The 27,869-nt window shown below is 44.7% G+C and overlaps 1 pseudogene; it reads left to right on the forward strand.

Moving 5' to 3' along the window:
* Positions 1–334: 334 nt before the first annotated feature.
* LOC123080063 (uncharacterized) overlaps positions 335–27,869 on the forward strand; it is a 33,430-nt pseudogene continuing 5,895 nt past the window's right edge.

Consider the following 27,869-nt stretch of genomic DNA (forward strand, 5'->3'; position numbering starts at 1 on the left):
TTTCAGTCTCGGGAACGACCAGATGCGGAGCCAATGGGTAGTGTTGGTCCATCTCCAGCGTTTATGGACCACAATTGGAAGAGGAGAAGATCCAGTTCATTGATGAATTGCAGAGGATCAAGTTTCAAATGCTGCCGCGGTGGATGATCCTCGGAGATTTTAATTTGATCAGCAGGGCAAGTGATAAGAGCATTAACAATTTAAACTTGAGAATGATGGGGTGGTTTAGGGCTGCCGTTGAGGAGATGGAGCTGATTGATTTCCCGTTGTTGGGAAGGAGATTCACATGGTCAAATGAACGGGGAATGTTACTCACACGAAGATTGATAGAATCATGGTGACAAATGACTGGGAGGCCAGTTTCCCTCAATATCAGATGTCGCCAGCCTCCACTAATATTTCTGATCACTGCCCCATCGTGCTGAAGAAGATGGAGTGCTCGTATTATAAGGCCTTCTGCTTTGAGAACCATTGGCTTAAGTGCACTAATTTTCAGGGGGTGGTTCAAGTGGCATGGAATAGAGAGGTGAAATCTAATGACCCTATTCGGGTCTTGCACATCAAGCTATCCAGAACCACGCAGGCTCTGCGTCTATGGAACAAGAAAAAGGTGCGATGGGCCAGTTTCATGTCGAGCTTGGCGAGTGAAGTGATCTTCAGGCTTGATCTAGCGCAAGAGGAAAGGGATCTGTCCGCTGAGGAGAGGAGGATGCGTGCTCTGCTGAAAGCCAAGCTATTGGGTCTAGCGGCTATCGAGAGAGCTAAATGGAGGCAGAAATCGAGGATTGCTAAGATAAGAGAAGGAGATGCAAACACTAGGTTTTTCAAATCAGAGCTAGTAGAAGGCACCGCCAGAATCATATGCCAAGGTTGAACGGAAGGGACGGAATGGTGACTGATCACGAGGGGAAGGCTTAGATCCTGTTCGATAGATTCAAAGGCATTATGGGCACACCTTTCTTGAGGACCACAAAACTGAATTAGGAGGCCATGGGAATGCCAAGGTGAGATCTACGGCACTTAGACGACCCCTTCACCAAGAAGGAGCTGCACGCGGCTGTTACTGAGATACACGGTGAGAAGGCACCATGGCCAGACGTGTTCACGGGCATGTTTTTCAAGCATTGTTGGTAGCTGATTAAGGAGGACCTCCTTGCCGCGGTGAATTGTGTTCACTCACTCCATGGACACAACTGGAAGGTGCTAGATACGGCAAATATAGTGCTGCTGCCCAAGAAGGACGATGCTTAGGAGGCAGGTGACTTTAGGCTGGTGAGTCTAATGCACAGTGTTCCAAAAATTGTTAGCAAGATGTTGGCTTCCCGGCTGGTTCCTAAGATCAAGGGGCTTGTCACAAATAATCAGAGCGCCTTCATAAGAGGAAGGGCTATTCAAGACAACTTCATGTACGTCAAAAACGTGATCAAGGCTGCTCATTCCACAAATTCGTCCTTGGTGTTCCTGAAGCTTGACGTCGCCAAGGCTTTTGATTTGGTAAGTTGGGGATACCTGATGGAGGTCCTAGAGGCGATGGGGTTTGGTCAGAGATGGCTTAACATGATTTCACTGATTTTGTCCTCCACATCATCAATGGTGCTTTTAAACGGGATACCGACTTACCTTTTGTTCACTTGCGATGGCTTCGACAGGGTGACCCTTTGTCCCCGTTGATATTCATCATTACCATGGAACCATTGTGGTGGATCCTATCGATGGTTGCAGAGCGAAATATCCTATCACCGTTGAGATCTCGGATTGCCCGCTTCCGATCCAGTTTCTACGCTGATGACGCGGCTCTATTCATCAAGCCCTCCATGGATGATTTCCTTGTTGTTCAAGCCATTCTCAAGATCTTCGGTAATGCTTCTGGTCTGTCCACTAATATCAGCAAAACGGTGGCGTATCCCATTGCCTGTCATGGAATTGAACTGGAACCCATGCTGGCTGTTTTTGGTGGGACGCAAGGGGCTCTCACATGTACATATCTGGGACTGCCTCTAGGTGTCAGGAAGCCCAGGAGGGCCGAGGTGCAGCCGATGCTGGATAAGATGGCGGGAAAGCTCTCGCCTAGGAAAGGCAGATTGCTGAACAGGATGGGGAGGCTGGTTTACATCAACTCAGTGGTTACTAGCTCTGCCTTTTACTTCTTAACAGCTTTCCAACCGGATAAATGGTTCATTAGAGAGGTGGACAAGCTCAGTAGAAATTTCCTATGGGAAATTGAAGAGCAACTGGAGGCAAGTGTCTTGTAAACTGGAAGCGGGCCTACTCCCCCAAGATTGTTGGTGGGTTAGGTATCAAGAACATCGAATATTTCAGGCGGGCCTTGCGCTTTAGATGGGAATGGTTCAGATGGTTTGACGTCGATCGACCGTGGAAAGGATCTCCTACCCCATGTGACGCCATTGATAGACAGTTGTTCTCGAGCTTCTCCTCTATTCAGTTGGGTAATGGTTGGCTTGCGCTGTTCTGGATGGATAGATGGATGCATGGGAAGGCCCCTTATATGATTGCACCGGAGATTTTCAAGTTGGCGCGTTTCAAGAAAATTACTGTCAAAGAAGCTTTGACAAACGACGGATGGATGCAAGGGCTGCAAAGAATGAACAACGAGGAGCAGCTAGCGCAATTTGTCGGAATTTGGGAGGAGGTTCAGCTGGTGAGCCCTTCAGAAGCAAAGGATGTGATCAGCGGGTCACTCACAGCAAACGGCTCCTACTCTGCGAGCTCTACGTATGGTATCTAGTTTGCGGCCAGGATCGAGCAGCCGGATCTTGAGAGAATATGGAGATGCAAGATGGAGGGGAAGGTCAAATTTTACCTTTGGTTGCTCCTGCAGAACAGGACTTGGACGGCCGATAGACTAATAGCGCGGAATTGGCCGCATAATGATCGGTGCAAGTTGTGTGATCAAGAGCCCGAATCAGCAGAGCATTTGACGCCGGGGTGTTCTTTTGCAAAGGAGATATGGTTCCACTTCCAGGGATCTAACAGCAGGATGTGGCATATTGCGTCTTCGGCTAGCTCGATCACAGATTGGTGGAGAAGACTATGCTCCCGACGCGGTCCGGTGAGCAAGGTGCAGGAGGATATCACGTTGGCAGCCTACATTGCATGGCACCTGTGGAAGGAACGCAACAGGAGGATCTTTCAATAGAAGGAATTGATTGTGTTCATGTTGGCTGATTTAATTAGAGATGATGTAAAATTATACTATGAGGCGAATGGTCAGGGTCAGGTTATTGCATAAAGCCTACCCTGTGAGTAACATCGAGTGTTTTTGAGCAGTTTCTCTCCTATCGAGGGGCCTATCCCAGAAGGATCTTGTACTGTTTGTTTTTCCTCTCTTCTACTATAATGCAAAAGCAGAGCTCCTGCTATTCCCTTCAAAAAAAAGAAATAAAAACTGAAGCATCTTAGTGAAAAATGAGGCACGAATCCCCACGGGCATGGTAAAAAAATAGTCTCCTAAAGAGGTAAAAAAATAGTCTGTTGAAGTAGGAGCAACTGGAATTGTGGATTGGGAGGCCCCGATTATGCGAGAGCATTCGCAACATCCCACTTGAGCTAGTGATTGTGCTGGAATTTTTTCTATTTTGGGCCAGCCCAATAGCAGTTTCAGAAATTCCTAATAAATCCTAGAGGCCCACGCAGCCCGTTCGTGCAAGGCAAGAGGTGGAACTAAAGTTTAGTCCCACAGTGCTAGTTTAGAGAGAGTTGGACCTTGATACGTCCATTTTGCATCATGCTTTTATATCAATATTTATTGCATTATGGGCTGTTATTACACGTTATGTCACAATACTTATGCCTATTCTCTCTTATTTTACAAGGTTTACATGAAGAGGGAGAATGTCGTCAGTTGGGATTCTGGGCTGGAAAAGGAGCAAATATTAGAGACCTATTCTGCACATCTCCAAAAGTCCTAAAACTCCACGAAAGTCATTTTTGGATTTAATAAAAAATAATGAGTGAAGAAAGTACCAGAGGTGGCCCACACCCTGGCGACGAGGGTGGGGGCGCGCCACGAGACTCCGCCGCCACGAGACAGAACCTTGGCGAAACCAATCTAGGGCTCCGACGGATCTGTTCTGCCGGGGAAACATCCCTCCGGGAGGGGGAGATCATCACCATCCTTATCACTATTGTCATCACCATCGATCCTCTCATCGGGAGGCGGTCAATCTCCATCAACATCTTCACCAGCACCATCTCCTCTCAAACCCTAGTTCATCTCATGTATCCAATCTTTGTTTCAAAACCTCAGATTGGTACCTGTGGGTCACTATTAGTGTTGATTACTCCTTATAGTTGATGCTAGTTGGTTTATTCGGTGGAAGATCATATGTTCAGATCCTTAATGCATATTTATACTCCTCTAATTATGAACATGAATATGATTTGTAAGTAGTTACGTTTGTTCCTGAGGACATGGAAGAAGTCTTGCTATAAGTAGTCATGTGAATTTGGTATTCGTTCGATATTTTGATGAGATGTATGTTGTCTTTCCTCTAGTAGTGTTATGTGAACAGCGACTACATGACACTTCACCATTGTTTGGGGCTAGAGGAATACATTGGGAAGTAATAAGTAGATGATAGGTTGCTAGAGTGACAGAAGCTTAAACCCTAGTTTATGCGTTGCTTCGTAAGGGGCTGATTTGGATCCATATGTTTCATGATATGGTTAGGTTTACCTTAATACTTCTTTTATAGTTGCGGATGCTTGCAATAGGGGTTAATTATAAGTGGGATGCTTGTCCAAGAAAGCGCATTACCCAAGCACCGGTCCACCCACATATCAAATTATCAAAGTAACGAACGTGAATCATATGAGCGTGATGAAAACTAGCTTGGCGATAATTCCCATGTGTCCTCGCGAGCGTTTTTCTCTATATAAGAATTTGTCCAGGCTTTTCCTTTTCTACGAAAAGGATTGGGCCACCTTGCTTCACTTTATTTACTTCCATTGCTTGTTACCCGTTACGAATTACCTTATCACAAAACTATCTGTTACCGATAATTTCAGTGCTTGCAGAGAATACCTTACTGAAAACCACTTGTCATTTCCTTCTGCTCCTCGTTGGGTTCGACACTCTTACTTATCGAAAGGACTACGATAGATCCCCTACACTTGTGGGTCATCAAGACTCTATTCTGACGCCGTTGCCGGGGAGTGAAGCGTCTTTGGTAAGTGGAACTTGGTAAGGAAAGATTTATATAGTGTGCTCAAATTTATTGTCACTTGTTACTATGGAACATAATCCTTTGAGGGGCTTGTTCGGGGTATCTTCACCCCAACCAGTAGAGCAAAGAGTTTCTCCTCAACCTACTGAACCTACTAAAAATATTTACTTTGAATTTCCTTAGGGTATGATAGAGAAATTGCTAGCCAGTGCTTTTACAGGAGATGGAACATTGCATCCCGATTTGCACTTAATCTATGTGGAGGAAGTTTGTGGATTATTTAAGCTTGCGGGTATGCCCGATGATGTTGTCAAGAAGAAGGTCTTCCCTTTATCTTTGAAGGGAGATGCATTGACATGGCTTAGGCTATGTGATGATATGGGATCATGGAACTGTAAACGATTGAGATTGGAATTTCACCAGAAGTTTTATCCTATGCATCTTGTTCATCGTGATCGTAATTATATATATAATTTTTGTCCAAGCGAAGGAGAAAGCATCTCTCAAGCTTGGGGGAGGCTTAAGTCAATGTTATATTCATGCCCCAATCATGAGCTCTTAAGAGAAATGATTATTAAAAAAATTATGCTCGGCTTTCTCTCAACAATCACTCCATGCTCGATACTTCTTGTGCTGGGTCTTTTATGATGAAGACAATTGTATTCAAATGGGATTTATTGGAAAGAATTAAACGCAACTCTGAAGATTGGGATCTCGATGAAGGTAAGGAGTCAGGTATGACACCTAAGTTTGATTGTAATAAATCTTTTATGGATACCAATGTCTTCCGTGAATTTAGCACTAAATATGGACTTGACTCTGAGATAGTAGCTTCCTTCTGTGAATCATTTGCTACTCATGTTGACCTCCCTAAGGAGAAGTGGTTTAAATATAATCCTCCCACTGAAGTAAAAGTAACTGCACCTATTAAAGTTGAAGAAAATATTATCACTTATAATGATCCTATTATTCCTACTACTTATATTGATAAACCACCTTTCCCTGTTAGGATAAAAGATCATGCTAAAGCTTCAACTGTGGTTCGTAAGAGTAATACTAGAACATATACACCAGCTGAGCAAATTAAAGTTGAACCTAGTATTGCTATGGTTAAAGATCTCTTGGTTGATAATATTGATGGGCATGTTATTTATTTCTGTGATGCAACTGCTAGAATTGCTAGACCCGATGCTAAGAAACATAGACCTGTTGTAGGCATGCATGTTATTTCTGTTAAAATAGGGGATCATTGTTATCATGGCTTATGTGATATGGGTGCTAGTGCTAGTGCAATACCTCATACCTTATACAAAGAAATTATGCATGATATTGCACCTGCTGAGATAGAAGACATAGATGTTACAATTAAGCTTGCCAATGGAGATACTATTTCACCAATTAGGATTGTTAGAGATGTTTAAGTCTTGTGTGGGAAAGTTAAATATCCTGCTAATTTTCTTGTTCTTGGTTCCCCATAAGATGACTTTTGTCCCATTATATTTGGAAGACCCTTCTTGAATACTATTAATGCTAAGATAGATTGCGAAAAGGATGTTGTTACTATTGGTTTGGGGGATATGTCTCATGAGTTTAATTTTGCTAAATTTCATAGACAACCCCATGATAAAGAATTACCTAGTAAGGATGAAATTATTGGTCTTGCTTCTATTGTCATGCCTCCTAATGATCCTTTAGAACAATATTTGCTAGACCATGAAAATGATATGTTCATGAATGAAAGAAGGGAAATAGATGAAATATTCTTTAAACAGGGACCTATTTTGAAACACAACTTGCCTGTTGAAATTCTAGGGGATCCTCCTCCACCCAAGGGTGATCCCGTGTTCGAGCTTAAACCATTACCAGATACACTTAAATATGCTTATCTTGACGAAAAGAAGATATATCCTGTTATTATTAGTGCGAACCTTTCAGAACAGGAAGAGGAGAGATTATTGAAAACTCTGAAGAAGCACCGTGCTGCTATTGGTTATACTCTTAATGATCTTAAGGGCATTATTCCCACTCTATGCCAACACAAAATAAATTTGGAGGAAGACGCTAAGCCAGTTATTGATCACCAATGTTGGTTAAATCCTAAGATGAAAGAAGTGGTAAGAAATGAAATACTAAAGATCCTAGAGGCAGGTATAATTTATCCCGTTGCTGATAGTCAGTGGGTAAGTCCTGTCCATTGTATCCCTAAGAAGGGAGGTATTACTGTTGTTCCTAATGATAAAGATGAATTGATCCCACAAAGAATTGTTACAGGTTATAGGATGGTAATTGATTTCCGCAAACTAAATAAAGCTACTAAAAAGGATCATTACCCCTTACCTTTTATTGATCAAATGCTAGAAAGATATCCAAATATACACATTTTTGCTTTCTAGACGGTTACTCTGGTTTCTCCCAAATACCCGTGTCAGCAGAGGATCAAGAAAAGACCACTTTTACTTGCCCTTTCTATACTTTTTCTTATAGACATATGCCTTTTGGTTTATGTAATGCACCTGCTACCTTTCAAAGATGCATGATGGCTATATTCTCTGATTTTTGTGAAAAGATTTGTGAGGTATTCATGGATGATTTCTCCGTTTATGGTTCTTCTTTTGATGATTGCTTGAGCAACCTTGATCGAGTTTTGAAGAGATGCGAAGATACTAGTTGAGGGAGTCCTGGATTAGGGGGGGGGGTCTAGATGGCCACACTATGACCTTTGGCCGGACTCCCGGACTATGAAGATACAAGATGGAAGACTTCGTCCCGTGTCCGGATAGGACTTTCCTTGGCGTGGAAGGCAAGCTTGGCGATACAATATGTAGATCTCCTCCCATTGTAACTGACTCTGTGTAACCCTAGCCCTCTCCGGTGTCTATATAAACCGGAGAGTTTTAGTCCATAGGACGAACAACAATCATACCATAGGCTAGCTTCTAGGGTTTAGCCTCTCTGATCTCATGGTAGATCAACTCTTGTACTACCCATATCATCAATATTAATCAAGCAGGAGTAGGGTTTTACCTCCATCTAGAGGGCCCGAACCTGGGTAAAAACATCGTGTCCCTTGTCTCCTGTTACCATCCGCCTAGACGCACAGTTCGGGACCCCCTACCTGAGATCCGCCGGTTTTGACATCGACATTGGTGCTTTCATTGAGAGTTCCTCTGTGTTGTCACCTTTAGGCCCGATGGCTTCTTCGATCATCAACCACGACACAGTCCAGGGTAAGACTTTTCTCCCCGGACAGATCTTCGTGTTCGGCGGCTTCGCATTGCGGACCAATTCGCTTGGCCGTCTGGAGCAGATTGAAAGCTACGCCCCTGGCCATCAGGTCAGGTTTGGAAGTTTAAACTACACGGCTGACATCAGTGGGGACTTGATCTTCGACGGATTCGAGCCACGGCCGAGCGTGCCGCACTGTCACGATGGGCATGATCTAGCTCTACCGCCGGACAGCGCCCAGAGCGCCGCTCAGGTGTCTGCTCCGACCCTTAGCTCGGAGCCAACCGCGCTAGTCAGGGACGGACGGTTGGACGCTGCCCCAGGAGCCGCAATCTCTATGGCGATCGAGCCGAATACCAGCCTAGTCCTTTGTGAGGCCTGTGACTCCAAGGTGCCAGACTCCTTTCCGGACTCCGAATCTCCCACACCCCTTCCGATCGAACCCAATTGGGCTCTGATCACGGAGTTCACCGCCGCGGACGTCTTTCAGCACTCGCCCTTTGGCAACATACTGAATTCACTAAAGTCCCTCTCTTTGTCAGGAGAGCCCTGGCCGAACTATGGTCAGCAAGGTTGGGATGCGGACGACGAAGAAATTCGAAACCCACCCACCACCCACTTTGTAGCCACTGTCGACGATTTAACCGACATGCTCGACCTCGACTTCGAAGACATCGACGGTATGGACGCCGATGAAGGAGACGAACAAGAACCAGCACCTGTAGGGCACTGGACAACCACCTCATCACACGATGTATGCATGGTGGACACACGTAAAAGAAACGACGACGAGGATCAAAAGGGCGCGACGAGGGATCGTCCCTCGAAAAGCAATCAAAGCGGCGGCGTAAGCACCGCGCCAAACCCCACCTCGACAGAGACCCAGCCATAGAGCAGGGTGAACCGCCGGACAACGAACATGCCGTCGAGCAACCGTCCGAACAGGGCAACTTGGATGAACAAACCAAACAACCCGTCCCCGGCGAATACAATAGTCCGAACGACCTCACGTCGAACAAGTTGCTGGAGCAGAAGAACCTCCACCAAAGGCTCGTCACCACTGCGCGTAGCCTGAAAAAGCAGAAGCGGAAGCTCAAAACAGCGGAAGATGCACTCAGAATCAGATGGGGCAAAGTACTCAGCACCGCACACAGGTACGGTGACAGTCACCACACAAAGAGCTATCCGAAGCGAAAATTACTACCGGAATTTGATGAGGAGGCCTTAGAGCCCCCACAGTCAAAAAACAAGGAAGCCACCAGGTCAGATAGATGACCCCACGACCGACATCGAGCGAGAAAGGGCGCCGCACTCAATCCGGCACGTGATCCGCACAAGGATTCGCATCAAAAATACGGCCCAACCAGATCTATCTACGGGCCAAGAAAGCAAGCTCTAGTAAGCAATGCAACACAACAAATATGCGAACATCGCGGCACACCCAAATATAGGGGCGCCGCGCATCCCCTATGTTTCACCGATGAGGTGCTGGACCATGAATTTCCAGCGAGAATCAAGCCCGTAAACATAGAGGCATATGACGGAACAACAGACCCTGGAGTCTGGATTGAGGATTATATCCTCCACATACACATGGCTAGAGGAGATGACCTCCACGCCATAAAATACTTACCCCTCAAGCTCAAAGGGCCAGCCCGGCATTGGCTTAAAAGCCTTCCCAAAAATACCATAGGAAGTTGGGAAGAGCTCGAGGATGCTTTTCGGACAAACTCTCAAGGGACCTATGTCCGACCTCCAGATGCAGACGATCTAAGTCATATAACTCAACAACCCGGAGAGTCAGCCCGGAAACTCTGGAACATATTTCTTACTAAAAAGAATCAGATAGTCGACTGACCGGACGCTGAAGCCCTAGCAGCTTTCAAACATAGCGTCCGAGACGAATGGTTCGCCAGACACCTCGGCCAAGAAAAGCCAAGAACAATGGCCGCATTGACAAGCCTCATGACCCGCTTTTGCGCAGGAGAGGATAGCTGGTTGGCAAGAAGCAGCACCAGCGACCCAAGTACATCCGAACTCAGAGATGGAAACAAGAAACCGCACTGTAGCAAGGAACAGCGCCGGATCAAGGATAACAGCCCGAAGAGCACGGCAGTCAACGCCAGATTCAAAAGCTCTCGGCAAAATCATAAAAAGCCGCCCCCAAAGATGACAGTGACGATCTATCTAACCTCAACAAAATCTTGGACAAAATATGTCAAATCCACAGTACCCCCGGGAGGCCGGCAAACCATACACACAGAGATTGTTGGGTCTTCAAGCAATCCGGCAAACTCAACGCCGAACACAAGGGGCTCGACATACCAAGCGATGATGACGGCGAATCCCATAAGCAGAACACTGGAGAACAAAAGAAGTTCCCACAAGAAGTCAAAACAGTAAATTCACTTCATGTGACAAAAGGAAAAAACATATTGGCGCCTACGGAGATACGCGCCATACGGCCTGTCCCAGAGGAATCCAGCCACTGGTTGTTACAACCAATCACCTTTGACCATCAGGATTACTCTAGAGGTATCCGAAACGCAGGCCGGACTGCCTTGGTCTTAGAACCGATAATTGACGGACTCCACTTTACACAAGTCCTAATGGACGGCGGCAGTGACCTAAACCTACTATATTAGGACACAATCCGCAAAATGGGGTTAGACCCAGCAATAATCCGCCATGGCAACACTTCCTTTAAAGGGGTCACGCCAGGCCCAGATACCCATTATATGGGTTCCCTCTCGTTAGAAGTTATGTCCCCCCCCCCCCGACAACTTCCGAATCGAAATGCTAACCTTCCACATCGCCCCATTCATAAGTCGCCATCAAGCGCTACTGGGATGCAAAGCTTTCGCCCGCTTTAACGCAATACCGCATTATGCATCCCTTACACTCAAAATGCCCGATCCATGAGGCATCATCTCATTAAAGGGAAATATCAAGTGTTCCCCGAGCACGAAGGATGGTGCGACCGCCTCGACAGCCGCACACCTACCCAGCTTTACTACTTAGAGCACCTACAAAGGTCATTAAAGACCCCGGACATGGCTCGACGAATCTGGCGTAAACATGCAAAGGCTTCATAGCCGCATAACCCTGTACAAGGGGCTCCGCACGACAATAAAGCTCAATCCTATCAATGTTTTTGTATTATGCTTTGTTTATTTTAACATAGATTTCTCGCAATATTGATTTTCCACTAAGTTCCTCTCTTTTGCACACGAACGTCGTGCTACACCCGTCCAGGATACGGCACAACGGAGACACAGGCGCAGACGTGCAGCAGGGACCCATTTCAAGGATTCTTTTCAGATTAAGACCCTATGTAAACCTTTTTCACTGTCTCTTGTTGATAACATCCCCCGGTTTTTGCTATACCCGAGGAGGAGGCTGGCGTCTTGGCATGTGGCCACGCCAGAACTTTGCGTGTACCTGGACACAGGGGCTTTTTTACCAAGGGCTTTTGTTCGGCCCGTCTTCATAAAGACTGAATACCTTAGGGAGTGTTCGGCGTCGCGAGTTTGGCCTTATATGCATCAGCTCCGAATCATGTCTTTGGTCAAATGTTGGGTTTGCCTGGCTCCTATGTTTTGCTGCCTTACGTTCCGCTCTATCGGCTAAGGCGGCACCAGGAGAACTACTGCGATTGTGCCCTGGTTCGGCCAGGTGAGCACCTCAGTAGAGAAAGCCGAAAACTGACTATCATGATCTAGCGAGAGACTGGTCAACCACTCGATGACTTGCCGGAATCTTTAGGATTCCTCCGCATTAACGAAGGGTCATTTCCCGGTCAGGCACACACGCGCCCCAAATTCGGGCGAGCGCGGTGCCCCTAGGGGTTATTCAGTAGCCCCACTGTCAAACTCCTATGGCTAAGTGAAAGTGATAAAGCATTATAGTCTGGTTGCCTAGTTCGCTGCGCTATCACCTCCTTTATAGGACCAAGACGTTGGATCAAGTGTGAAAAGGCGCCTTTTCCGAACACCCCCACATTATATGTGTGGGGGCTGAAGCCAACGACTGCCATCTTTCAGGTTATATACACATATACATTAACGGCCGCACAGGAGGCGTTATAATTCTTGAAAGCACAAGTATAAAAGCTTTTACATCCTATCAAAAATATTGTTTTACAATAGCACATGTTATTTGAACACAACATCCTTCGAGCACTGCGTCTCTATTAAACGAGCACCCTGTAGAACTTCCTCAAAGTAGTGCTTGGCAGGTACTCAGCTTTCGTCCGAATCCCAGGATGCAACAACAGTGGCCTTCATATCCGCCCAGTATGTCTTGACACGGGCAAGAGCCATCTGTGCACCCTCTATGCACGCTGACCTCTTCATTGCATCAACATGCGGCACCGAACCAAGGAACTGCTGCACCAAGCTAAAATAACTCTTCGGCTCTGGCTCTTCCGACCACAGACGACTCGTGACGTACCTCATAGTGAGTCCAGAAAACCTGTTCAGCTCCGCCCAAGCGGCCAAACGGTCGCACACCAAAAGTTGGCGCTCTGGATTATGGAATTGCGACCAAAACAGTTCTTCCAATTTATGGTCATCCAGACCCTGGAAGTGTTCGGTCGCGTCCGCGGCACTTGCCACCAAATCCAGATAAGTGTTCGCCGCACTCCACTTCCGGTCCAACGAAGCATACTTAGGATCCCCGAACTTCATCCGTAGCATATAGGGCTTTCCAGCCGCGATATCTCCGGCCTGACGTAGCTCCTCCTTCATAGCTCTCATTGCAGAGCGAGTGTGCTTGGCCTCGATAGTGACCTTTTCTAGGTCCTTCTGCGCCACCCTATCTTCTTCTTCACGAAGCTTACAATGGTCGGCAGCATCCTTTAATTTTACAGCCATCTCGGCCATTTCCTTCTTGCTCTGGCAGTGAGCAGCCTGTTCGGCTTTTAGCTCTTCAGCCGCTTTAATGGCAGCCGCATCACTCTTCCTCGCTTGCTCCTTGGCTCGGGCAAGTTCCGCCTGAAGGTTCTCCATGGCAGCGGCACCATCTGCATTAAGCACATATGTTATAAGGCACGAGCATCAAGATCTTCTTATCAAATGTCTTTGAAGACATTACATACCTTGTGCCTCATCTAGCCGCTCATTTACAAGCGCGATGTCGGCATCTGCTACATCAAGTTGCCGCTTTAGCTCGGCAGATTCATCAGTCCGGCTAGCCACTGAACGCCTCGCCACCTACATAGGAAAGGCGACATATTATACCTGGGATTATGATCCTCTGTATGCCGTCATTTTTGACAACACACAGAGTCTCAGGGGCTACAATTTATACAGGGCGCATTTTATATATGCGGCTCTGTCAAAAGGTACATCTTTTCGCGTACCTCAAAACCTGTCAGTAAACTCCTGGCGGCCTCGTACAGTCCGCTTTCCGCGGATGAAATCCTTCTAATCACCGTGTTCATCAACACACGGTGTTCTTCTGAGATAGATGCTCGCCTGAGCGGATCCTGCAGCCCCTCCGACCGTGCACCTAAAGGTGCTGGACTAGTCCGACGACCTTTTTCAAAGTCCAGATTTGGAGAAATCCTCCGAGACGACACCTCGGGGTCACCAGCCTCGCAAGATGGTACAGCTGGGGGAGGCGTTTCTCTCTCCATCATCTCTGGACGGAGATCCCTGGAGGATGAGCTCTGCTGAGAAGGGTTCAGATCCGAACTGCAAGGTAAAATTTTGGTTATCTTCCTCAGAAAGAAAACAGGGATATCACTCATTTTAAAACCCCCCTCTTTACTTACGGCTCATTGGAGAGCTGATCCCCTTGGGGCAGAATGCAGCCGGAGCACTCTCCGGTGCCGGACCCTCTGACGAAGATTTCTTCCCCCGCTTTGAGGCGATCGCCTTCGGGTTTTCAGAGGCATTCCTCTTCTTTCCCTGGATAGAGGAGTTCCCGATTCCTCGCTTCCTGACAGCCTCCTTCGTGGAGGTGGTAGCTTCCTTGTTCCCCTCTTTGCCTTCTTCAAAAGGCGCAATCTCCCGCATCCTGGTCAATACAGGATCCGGCGTGATCTCAGGGAGGGGGGCCGGACACCTGATAAGCCTTGCTTTCGCTATCCACTCTTGTTTAAAGGATAGCTCTTTTAAGGGCAGTTTTATGATAAATATACGGATGGCGTGTCCGGGTATGGGGCTACTTACTTGAGTATCCGGGTGATTGCAGCTCAGGCTTGCATCCTCGGACAAGTCCGGACACCTTGCTTGTGATCCGAAAAACAATTTGTACATCTCCACGGGCGTCTTGCCCATAAAGTGTTGGAGAGCTCGTGGCCCTTTCGGATTAAATTCCCACAGGCGGAGGGGGCGATGTTTGCAGGGCAGTATGCGGCGAATTAGCATAACCTGCGCCGCTACGACCAAATTGATGTCTCTCTCTCGGAGATCTTGAATACAGCCCTGCAGCAAGGGCACGTCCTTGGACGGCCCCCAGTTAAGTCCTTTATTGACCCATGACGCTAGCCGTGGGGGGGGACCCGAGCGAAAAGCAGGCGGCGTCACCCATGTGGTGCCCCTGGGGGCTGTGATGTAGAACCACTCTCGTTGCCATAATCCGAACTCCTCTTGGAAAGAGCCCTCGGGCCATGGAGGATCGGCAATCTTGCTTATAATTGCACCTCCGTACTCAGCGTGCTGCCCCTCGATCATCTTCGGTTCTACCTTGAAGGTTTTAAGCCACAGCCCGGAGTGAGGAGTAACGTGGAGGAAGGCCTCGCACACGACAATGAACGATGAAATTTGGAGGATGGACTCTGGATCTAAGTCGTCAAATTCTAGCCCGTAATAAAACATGAGCCCCCTCACGAAGGGATCAATCAGGAAGCCTAGCCCCCGAAGGAAGTGAGATGTGAACACCACGCTCTCACCGGGCTGGGGAGTGGGAATAGCCTGCCCTTGAGCAGGCAGCCTATGCGGGATTTCACCGGTCAGGTACCTGGCATCTCTCAGCTTTCGCATGTCTTCCTCCGTAACAAAGGAAGGCATCCACCGGCCTTGGAGGTCGGAGCCGGACATCATCGAAGGTCCGAAGTGCCTGGATCTGGAGCTTTGGGTGTTGGAACTCAAGGCAAGAGGCGGGCTTGATTGGATTGAAAAAGAGGAGGTGAGCCTTGGTCTCTTTATAAAGAGGTTGAAAACCAAGAGCCCTCCCCGTGAACGTTTGGGACTTACCTTCGATTAAAGAAGTCGTACCGATGGCGTGGTTGGGTTATCCACACCCATATTGATGAGAATCCCGAGAATCCCGGAATAAGGGGACACGATCCCTGCTTTGACAAGACATGCCAAAGAAACCGCCTCGCTAAACACGCTGAGGTGGGACAGTAAAACGATTCGAATAAAGGTTTGGCTGTGGCATGACGTCACGCTACGGAATACGTCAGCAGATTAGATGTGTGCAGATATTATTATCTCTATGGTGGTGTGTAGAGCTTATTTTACAAAGCCGGACACTATCCTTGTGTTCAACACCTTCTATGAAGTATTCGTAGGAGGAATCCGCCTTGCAATGCCGAAGACAATTTGCGCGCAGGACTCGTCGTCATTGAAGCCTGGTTCAGGGGCTACTGAGGGAGTCCTGGATTAGGGGGGGTCCGGATGGCCGGACTATGACCTTTGGCCGGACTCCTGGACTATGAAGATACAAGATGGAAGACTTCGTCCCGTGTCCGGATAGGACTTTCCTTGGCGTGGAAGGCAAGCTTGGCGATACAATATGTAGATCTCCTCCCATTGTAACCGACTCTGTGTAACCCTAGCCCTCTCCGGTGTCTATATAAACCGGAGAGTTTTAGTCCATAGGACGAACAACAATCATACCATAGGCTAGCTTCTAGGGTTTAGCCTCACTGATCTCGTGGTAGATCAACTCTTGTACTACCCATATCATCAATATTAATCTAGCAGGAGTAGGGTTTTACCTCCATCGAGAGGGCCCGAACCTGGCTAAAAACATCGTGTCCCTTATCTCCTGTTACCATCCGCCTAAACGCACAGTTCGGGACCCCCTACCCGAGATCCGTCGGTTTTGACACTGACACTAGTCTTGTCTTGAATTGGGAGAAGTGCCACTTTATGGTTAATGAAGGCATCGTCTTGGGGCATAAAATTTGTGAAAGTGGTATTGAAGTTGATAAAGCTAAGATTGATGCTATCGAAAAGATGCCGTGTCCCAAGGACATTATAGGTATAAGAAGTTTCCTTGGTCATGCCGGTTTTTATAGGATGTTCATTAAAGACTAATCTAAAATTTCTAGGCCTCTGACTAATCTATTACAAAAAGATATTCCTTTGGTCTTCAATGATGATTGTGTAGAAGCATTTGAAATACTTAAGAAAGCTTTGATTTCTGCACCTATTGTTCAGCCACCTAATTGGAATTTACCCTTTGAAATTATGTGTGATGCTAGTCATTATGCTGTAGGTGTTATTCTAGGACAGAGAGTTGATAAGAAATTAAATGTTATTCAATATGCTAGTAAAGCTCTAGACAATGCCCAGAGAAATTAGACAACTACTCAAAAAGAATTTTTAGTAGTTGTATTTGCGTGTGATAAATTCAGGCCTTATATTGTTGATTCCAAAATAACTATTCACACTGATCATGCTGCTATTAAATATCTTATGGAAAAGAAAGATGCTAAACCTAGACTTATTAGATAGGTTATCTTACTACAAGAATTTGATTTGCATATTATTGATAGAAAGGGAGCTGAGAACCCCGTTGCAGACAACTTGTCTAGGTTAGAGAATGTTCTTGATGACCCACTACCTATTGATGATAGCTTTCCTGATGAACAATTAGGTGTCATAAATGCTTCTCGTAGTTCTCCATGGTATGCTGATTATGCTAATTACATTGTTGATAAACTCATACCACCTAGTTTCACATACCAGCAAAAGAAAAAGTGTTTCTATGATTTAAGACATTACTTCTGGGATGACCCACACCTTTATAAAGAAGGGGTAGATGGTGTTATTAGACGTTGTGTACCTGAGAATGAACAGGAACAGATCCTACGCAAGTGTCCCTCCGAGGCATATGGAGGACACCACACTGGAGACAGAACTGCACATAAGGTATTGCAATCCGGTTTTTATTGGCCTACTCTCTTCAAAGATGTTCGTAAGTTTGTCCTGTCTTGTGATGAATGTCAAAGAATTGGTAATATTAGTAGACGTCAAGAAATGCCTATGAATTATTCTCTTGTCAAAGAAGTGTTTCCTTCCTCTAATGGGTATACACATATTTTAGGGTTGTTGATTACGTTACTAAGTGGGTAGAAGCTATTCCAACTAGTAGTGCTGATCATAACACCTCTATTAAGATGCTTAAAGAAGTTATTTTTCCGAGGTTTGGAGTCCCTGGATACTTAATGACTGATGGTGGTTCACATTTTATTCATGGTGCTTTCTGTAAAATGCTTGCAAAGTATGACATTAATCATAGAATTTCCTCTCCATATCACCCACAGTCTAGTGGTCAAGTAGAATTGAGTAATAGAGAGCTTAAATTAATTTTGCAAAAGACTGTTAACAGATCTATAAAGAATTGGTCCAAGAAACTTGATGATGCATTATTGGCTTATAGAACTGCATATAAAAATCCTATGGGTATGACTCTGTATAAAATGGTCTATGGGAAAGCATGTCACTTACCTCTCGAACTAGAACATAAGGCATACTGGGCTATTAAAGAGCTCAATTATGATTTTAAACTTGCCGGTGAGAAGAGGTTATTTGACATTAGCTCACTTGATGAATGGAGAACTCAAGCCTATGAGAATGCCAAACTGTTTAAGGAAAAAGTTAAAAGATGGCATGACAAAAGGATACAAAAGCATGAGTTTAATGTAGGTGATTATGTGTTGTGATACAACTCTTGTTTGAGATTTTTTACAGGAAAACTTCTCTCTAAATGGGAAGGTCCTTACATTATCGAGGAGGTCTATCGTTCCGGTGCCATAAAAATTAACGACTTCGAAGGCACAAATCCAAAGGTGGTGAACGGTCAAAGGATCAAACATTATATCTCTTCAAGTTCTTCAATAAAGTGGATGTGCCTTGGGTATCTTTAATTTGGGACACTTATTATGCTTCGTCACCACCCCAAAGCACACAGATCTGTGGTTCTTTTTGGTGGCGTGATATCATGCGCTTATATCCCAAATTCTGCAAGCTAGCTGTTCCACAAGTTCATGCTGGTGACACGGTGCTCTTTTGGCTTGACCGTTGGCAGCTGGGAAATCGTGTTGTCCTGTTGCACGACTATTTTCCGAGGCTTCATTCTTTTGCTGTGGATGATGCAATCACAGTTAAGGACTTTATTGAACAGCCTGATATCTTGGATCATTTCCATTTGCCTCTTTCGCAGGAGGCCTTCTCAGAATTCACACAATTACAGGCCCTCCTGCCTTTGATCAATCTGGATGGTGAGAGCAAGGACATTTGGAAGTGGCCTTCAAAGTCTGGAGTCTTTAGGGAAAAGATATATTATGACTCTTGCTTCTCACACCTAGTGGTTGATCCCATATTCAAGTGGATTTGGAAGTGTGCATGCATGCTAAAGCTAAAAGTTTTTGGTTGGCTTCTGTTAATGGATCGTTTGAACACCAGGGATATGTTGCAACGTCGGCAATGGATCATCCAGGATGATACTTGTGTGCTATGCAACCTTGCACAACATGAGGATCGGGCTCACCTTTTCTTTGCTTGCAATTTTAGCCAACGGGTTTGGAACTATCTTGGGATTTCTTGGATTGTTCAACCGAACCAAACCACATATGATATGGCTCAAGCAGTTAGGAAGGATTTTGGTCACCCTTTCTTCTCTGAGGTTATTTTCACTGCTACTTGGAATATTTGGATAAAAGGAATGGGAATATCTTCAGAAACGAACAACCCTCATTTAGAGTTTGGAGAAGAAACTTTATACATGACATCTCTCTTCTATCTCATAGGATTAGATGTAAATATAAAGATAGTCTTTGTTCTTGGATTGCTAACCTTACTTAGTCTTTCTCTTGTAAGTATATTTACTTTTCTTTGTACATTTGTAAAGTTGTAACTTCTACTATTATTATTTAAAAAAAGGGATGTGAGGATGTTGCCTTGCAGTACATAGTCAAAAAAACATTATATCTCATGTAATCCCATAAATGTTGAAACTAATGTGATTGAAACCGTAACCCCAGAGGAATACATAAGGGACACTTTCCAGAATGTTTCAGACTCTGAAAAGGAATAGGTATGAGGTACGGTAAGTAAACCGACTCCAAAACAGTTCTAATAGCATTTTTTCTCCATTTTGGAATATTTAAGAAAATAGGAAAATAAGTAGTCCGGGAAGGACACGAGGCGTCCATGAGGGTGGAGGGAGCCCCCCTGCCTCGTGGGCACCTCGTGTGCTCTCCGGACTCCGTTTTCTTGCACGACACTTCTTTTGGTCGGTAAAAATTCATTATATAATCTCCCGAAGGTTTTGACCACCGTATCACGCAAATATCCTCTGTCTTTGTTTCGAGCTGTTTTTCCTGGCAGATCTAGATTTCCATGACGTCTCCAAGCTCCCCCAAGGATAAGTTTTTCGAGAAGGTCATCAACCCTACCTCGCTGAGGTGCTGCATCACCCTCAAACCATTGAGATGCATGAGGGGGTTCTACACATCCGCGATGTTGAGGGACCAAGGAGGACCGGAAGCGTGGAGACAAAACTTGAAGCAATGGAACAACAAGTGTTCAAGTGCCAAGGGATGGTGGAACGCGGACTCAACTCCAACCACATGATGATCGCGGAGTTCACCAACAATCACAAGCTGGAAGCCAAGAACATCGGGGAATCCATCTTCAAGCTTCATGAGAAAATTGAGCACCTCCAAGCCCAGATCTATGACCTGCAAAACCAAAACTGTGAGTATTGATATAGATTCAAGAGAATGAGTTTGGCTATAGATTTGAGGATCCTGGAGACTCGATCATCCTTCTATGATGGTGAGCCCATGCCTTGGAAGACGGACGACAAGCCTACATCATCAACAACTCCATAATCGCCACTTCCGAAGAGGGAGACATAAACACTTGGGTATGGGCACTCCCCTTGGCAACTTCCAAGCTTGGGGGAGGTGCCCCGGTATCGTATCACCATCACACCCCTATCATTAACGTTTTTCTTAGTTCGTTCCTTTTAGAAATATCTTGGTCTAGTAGAATAAAGCTTTTGGTATGATCTAGTTTTTAGTTTTTCCTTATGATCCTTCTATGTAATCGAGTCTGTGAGCTATATATAATAAAGATTAGTGTTGAGTCAAGGGCTTTGCTATCTTGTTATGATCTTGAGGGAATAAAAGAAAGAATAAAAAGAAATAAAGAGATCATATTGATCTTATGGAGAGTAATGACTTCACATATAAAGAGTATCATGAATAAAAGTTGTTGAGAGTTGACAAACATAGTTTTGGTCATCGTTGCAATTAATAGGAAGTAATAAAGAAATAGAGGTTATCACATATAAATACACTATCTTGGACATCTTTTATGATTGTGAGCACTCATTAAAGTATGACATGCTAAAGAGTTGATGTCGGACAAGGAAGACAACATAATGGGTTATGTTTTCTTATATTTGAAATAAAGTATATTGTCATGGATCATACAACATGTTGAGCTTGCCTTTCCCTCTCATGCTAGCCAAACTCTTTGCACCAAGTAAAGATACTACTCGTGCTTCCAATTATCCTTAAACCCAGTTTTGCCATGAGAGTCCACCATATCTACCTATGGATTGTGTAAGATCCTTCAAGTAAGTTGGCATGTTGCATGCAATAAAAATTGCTTTCTAAATATGTATGACTTATTAGTGTGGAAGAAAATAAGCTTTATACGATCTTTTGATATGGAAGTAATAAAAGCGACGAACTGCATAATAAAGGTTCGTATCACAAGTGGCAATATAAAGTGACGTTCTTTTGCATTAAGATTTCGTGCTTCCAACCATAAAAGCACATGACAACCTCTGCTTCCCTCTGTGAAGGGCTTATCTTTTACTTTCGTCTTATACTTTATGCAAGAGTCATGGTGATCTTCACCTCTCCTTTTTACATTTTATCCTTTGGCAAGCACCTCGTGTTCGAAATATCCTGATATATATATATATATATATATATATATATATACATATATCCAATTGAATGTAAGTTAGCATGAACTATTATTGTCGACATTGCCCTTGAGGTAAAAGGTTGGGAGGCAACACCATAAGCCCCTATCTTTCTCTGTGTCCGATTAAAACATCATACCCATAAGTATTGCGTGAGTGTTAGAAATTGTGGAAGACTAAATGATAGTTGAGTATGTGGACTTGCTGAAAAGCTCTTATGTTGACTCTTTCCAATGTTATGATAAATTGCAATTGCTTCAATGACCAAGATCATAATTGGTTGTTCTCAATGAAGTTTCTGATTCATACTTGACATTGTGAATAGATTGTTACTTGAGCGTAAGAAATCATATGACAATATATATATATATATATGTTGTTGTTATAAGAATGATCATGATGGCCTCATGTCCATATTTTATTTTTATCAACACCTCTATCTCTAAACATTTGGACATATTTTTCGATTTCGGCTCCCGCTTGAGGATAAGCGAGGTCTAAGCTTGGGGGAGTTGATACGTCCATTTTGCATCATGCTTTTATATTGATATTTATTGCATTATGGGCTGTTATTACACATTATGTCACAATACTTATGCCTATTCTCTCTTATTTTACAAGGTTTACATGAAGAGGGAGAATGCCGTCAGCTGGGATTCTTGGCTGGAAAAGGAGCAAATATTAGAGACCTATTCTGCACATCTCCAAAAGTCCTGAAACTCCACGAAAGTAATTTTTGGATTTAATAAAAAATAATGAGTGAAGAAAGTACCAGAGGGGGCCCACACCATGGCCACGAGGGTGGGGGGCCCCTGGAAACCTTCCAGTGACCATCTTCTGCTATATGAAGTCTTTTACCCCGGAAAAAATCATAAGCAAGATTTCGGGACGAGACTCCGCCGCCATGAGGCGGAACCTTGGCGGAACCAATCTAGGGCTCTGCTAGAGCTGTTCTACTGGGGAAACATCCCTCCAGGAGGGGGAAATCATCACCATCATCATCACCATCGATCCCCTCATCCGGAGGGGGTCAATCTCCATCAACATCTTCACCAGCACCATCTCCTCTCAAACTCTAGTTCATATCTTGTATCCAATCTTTGTCTCAAAAACTCGGATTGGTACCTGTGGGTCACTAGTAGTGTTGATTACTCCTTATAGTTGATGCTAGTTGGTTTATTCGGTGAAAGATCATATGTTCAGATCCTTAATGCATATTTATACTCCTCTGATTATGAACATGAATATGATTTGTGAGTAGTTACGTTTGTTCCTGAGGACATGGGAGAAGTCTTGCTATAAGTAGTCATATGAATTTGGTATTCGTTCGATATTTTGATGAGATGTATGTTGTCTTTCCTCTAGTGGTGTTATGTGAACATCGACTACATGACACTTCACCATTGTTTGGGCCTATAGGAAGACATTGGGAAGTAATAAGTAGATGATGGGTTGCTAGAGTGACAGAAGCTTAAACCCTAGTTTATGCATTGCTTCGTAAGGGGATGATTTGGATCCATATGTTTCATGATATGGTTAGGTTTACCTTAATACTTATTTTGTAGTTGCGGATGCTTGCAACAGGGGTTAATCATAAGTGGGATGCTTGTCCAAGAAAGGGTAGTACCAAGCACCGGTCCACCCACATATCAAATTATCAAAGTAACGAACGTGAATCATATGAGCGTGATGAAAACTAGCTTGACGATAATTCCCATGTGTCCTCGGGAGCGCTTTTCTCTATATAAGAATTTGTCCTGGCTTTTCCTTTGCTACAAAAAGTATTGCGCCACCTTGCTGCACTTTATTTACTTTCATTGCTTGTTACCCGTTACGAATTACTTTATCACAAAACTATCTATTATCGATAATTTCTGTGCTTGTAGAGAATACCTTACTGAAAACCACTTGTCATTTCCTTCTGCTCCTCGTTGGGTTTGACACTCTTACTTATCGAAAGGACTATGGTAGATCCCCTACACTTGTGGGTCATCAAGACTCTTTTTTGGCACTATTTCCGGGGAGTGAAGCGCCTTTGGTAAGTAGAACTTTGTAAGGAAAGATTTATATAGTGTGCTGAAATTTACTGTCACTTGTTACTATGGAACATAATCCTTTGAGGGGCTTGTTAGGGGTATCTTCACCCCGACCAGTAGAGCAAAGAGTTGCTCCTCAACCTACTGAACCTACTGAAAATATTTACTTTGAATTTCCTTCACGTATGATAGAGAAACTGCTAGCTAATCCTTTTACAGGAGATGGAACATTGCATCCCGATTTGCACTTAATCTATGTGGATGAAGTTTGTGGATTATTTAAGCTTGCAGGTATGCCCAATGATGTTGTCAAGAAAAATGTCTTCCTTTTATCTTTTAAGGGAGATGCATTGACATGGTTTAGGCTATGTGATGATATGGGATCATGGAACTATAAACGATTGAAATTGGAATTTCACCAAAAGTTTTATCCTATGCATCTTGTTCATCGTGATCGTAATTATATATATAATTTTTGGCCTCGCGTAGGAGAAAGCATCACTCAAGCTTAGGGTAGGCTTAAGTCAATGTTATATTCATGCCCCAATCATGATCTCTCAAGAGAAATGATTATTCAAAAAATTTATGCTCGGCTTTCTCTCAACAATCGCTCCATGCTCGATACTTCTTGTGCTTGGTCTTTTATGATGAAGACTATTGAATTCAAATGGGATTTATTGCAAAGAATTAAATGCAACTCTGAAGATTGGGATTTATGAGGGAGGTTCTTTCCCGACATGTATGAGCATGAGAACAAGAGGGGCATCCACGCGCGCTCCTCCTCCGTCGTCCGCCTCGCCATGCCATGCCTCGTCATGACGCGACGTGACGCGACGCGGGTTGCGGGAATGAGCCGAGCCGATGTCTAAATTTTTTCCATGCATGATGGGTATACAAACGGTCACATGGGAGCTAAAACGTTTTTGCTGTAGTGGCGATTGAATACGAACGGCGCACCTCTTCGCCTACCGCCTATTCGCTTCGTCTCCCTTTGTTGCTTCACCTCCCGTCGCAGCCTGTTCGCCTCTCTCTCCTGTGCCTATATAAGAGAGGTCGCTCCTCTCTTGAGAGACACGTCAGAAAGACCATCTCCCTCTCGCCACCAAGTTCCTTAGCACTGCGCTACTGCCACGTTCTTCCCCATCCGACTACTGACTCCTTCATCACGGACTCCGACGACTACTTCCCCGAAGACAACTTCTTCCCCGACGTCGACAACCTCCTCGACGACATGGTTGTCGAGGACACCGACCCAAAGTCTAGTGCTACCGCTACTCCTAATGTCCCGTACGTGTTCTTACTCTTTCAGTTAGAGGTCCTGCAATAGTTCCTTGTTCTAGTGTTTGCCCTAGATATGTTAGGCTCTACTTCATATATGCTGCTTGCTCTAGATATGTTTGCCTATAGTTCATATGTGAAGATACTATTTACCTTCTCTCTGTCAGATTGCATGACTTACTTTATCCCTGCTATATTAGTCATGCTTTATCTAGTATTTATGTTAGTAAAATTATTCGGTAAATTGCTCATATTTCCAACAATCCAAAAACCTTATTATATGCAATTTACCCCAAGTGGTTTTGCTGCATCCATGAGACCTCCTATGTTTGAGGGTATCCATTATAAGAGGTGGCGCGTGAGAGACATTCTATGGTTTCAAACCATCAGATGATATGACGCCACTCTTGGCAAACCTGAAGGAGAGCATGATGCTCAATAGGCACAAGCTTTTTAGAAAATGGATACTCTGTTTAAGGCTACTCTCTTGAGTGTTCTTGGTGAGAACATAGTTGATGCTTATGCATCAATTGATAATTGAAAATATATGTGGGACGCACTCGAGGCCAAGTTTGGGGTCTTGGATGCTGGCTCTGAGCTGTACATCATGGAGAAATTCTATGATTACAGGATGACTGAAGAGCGCTCCGTGGTTGAGCAAGCTCATGAGATACAGTCATTTGCTAGAGAACTTTAGCACTTCAATTGTATCCTACCGGACAAGTTTATTGCTGGAGGTGTTGATGACCCACAAGTATAGGGGATCTATCATAGTCCTTTCGAAAGTAAGAGTGTCGAACCCAACGAGGAGCAGAAGGAAATGATAAGAAGTTTTCAGCAAGGTATTCTCTGCAAGTACTGAAATAAGTGGTAACAGATAGTTGTGTGATAAGATAAATTGTAACGAGCAACAAGTAACAAAAGTAAATAAAGTGCAAAAAGGTGGCCCAATCCTTTTTGTAGCAAAGGACAAGCCTGGACAAACTCTTATAATAGGAAAAGCGCTCCCGAGGACACATGGGAATATCGTCAAGCTAGTTTTCATCACGCTCATATGATTTGCGTTCGGTACTTTGATAATTTGATATGTGGGTGGACCGGTGCTTGGGTGCTGTTCTTACTTGAACAAGCATCCCACTTATGATTAACCTCTATTGCAAGCATCTGCAACTACAACAAAAGTATTAAGGTAAACCTAACCATAGCATGAAACATATGGATCCAAATCAGCCACTTATGAAGCAACGCATAAACTAGGGTTTAAGCTTCTGTCACTCTAGCAACCCATCATCTACTTATTACTTCCCAATGCCTTCCTCTAGGCCCAAATAATGGTGAAGTGTTATGTAGTCGACGTTCACATAACACCACACTACTAGGAAAAGGGCTATAGATGGGATTGACACTAATGGCGCACCAGAAAGATGGTGCGCCATTAGTATATACTAATGGCGCACCACAATCTGATGCGCCATTAGAGTTTAAACTACTAATGGCGCACCATGCTACGGGTGCGCCATTAGTATCAAATTTTCTTTTAACTAGTGCGCCTCTCCAAACATACTAATGGCGCATCCGGGCAAAGTGCGCCATTAGTAGTTGTAACTACTAATGGCGCACCAGGCAGCAGGTGCGCCATTAGTATAGAATTTTTTTTTGAACTAGTGCGCCTATCCAAACATACTAATGGCGCATCCTGCCCAAGTGCGCCATTAGTAGTTGTAACTACTAATGGCGCACCAGGCAGTGGGTGCGCCATTAGTATAGAATTTTTTTTTGAACTAGTGCGCCTATCCAAACATACTAATGGCGCATCCTGCTTAAGTGCGCCATTAGTAGTTGTAACTACTAATGGCGCACCATGCAAGAGGTGCGCCATTAGTAAGTGGGCAGCAACAAGATATTTGGGACAGCCTCTCCTACCCACACACTCACTTTCTCCCCACTTCATTCTCTCCACCTCCTCCTTGTCTCGGGTGCCTCCTCTTTTTCACCTCATTTCCACCATAGATTCATTCAAATTAAGTGGTTAAATTACCTTGTTTTAATAGGTAAGTAAGGGGGGAAGCTATATTTAGGTTGTTCTCCTTACAACAATGTGCACATGCACTTTTTACGGCCTAGCTAGATCTATGTATGTTCGTGGTGTTGCATATGTTTGTGGTGTTGCATATGTGTTTGTGTTTGGAGGTGTACCGGTATTTGATATGCGATAGTTGCCAATATTTTGCCGGAATGTTGATTCATTTCCGTTTCGGCGAGAATTTTGGCATTAAGCATTCTTTTTGGTCCTATTTTTAGGGAAAGTCATGCCAAATTTTTGTTTGGTTCTAAAATATCGTTTTGCTCTACCCCGCAGGCGACCATGGTCCGCACGATGACCGAAGGCATCATGAATAGGTTTTTGAGGTCCGCGAAGGCCGAGATGCTTCAAAAGAACGAGACGGAGATAAGATGTCCGTGTCGAAGATGCAAGCTGAAGAGCCTTATTGCGGACCCGGATTCCGGGCAGGTGCGGGACCACCTGCTGTTGCGTGGTTTCATGGATGGCTATCGGTGGCAAGGTGATGAAGATGACTACGAAGTCGTCCATGCGGGCCGGGCAAGAAATGAGGAAGGGCAGCAAGACAACCACCGCGGCTCGGGCGGGCGAGAAGACGAAGAATCCCCAGGAGATGATCACGACTGTGATGCTGTACACAGTCATCATGTAGAAGATGCAGGACATGATGATGAGGAAGATGCCGGAGCAGGCGACGGGCATGATCATGAAGATGATGATGCCGGCGGAGCAGACGACGCTGGACCATCGATGGGCTGGGTGCAGGACCCTCATATTCAAGAGCTGCTTCTCAAGCAGACGGATAACGCAAGAGCTGCCGCCCGAGAGAAAGCCAAGATGGATCAACTTGAGTTAGACGCGGTTACTCCATTGTATGAAGGATGCAGGCCCGAGGAT

This window comes from Triticum aestivum, chromosome 1B (genome assembly GCF_018294505.1).
Source record: "Triticum aestivum cultivar Chinese Spring chromosome 1B, IWGSC CS RefSeq v2.1, whole genome shotgun sequence".
NCBI classification, from domain to species: Eukaryota; Viridiplantae; Streptophyta; class Magnoliopsida; order Poales; family Poaceae; genus Triticum; species Triticum aestivum.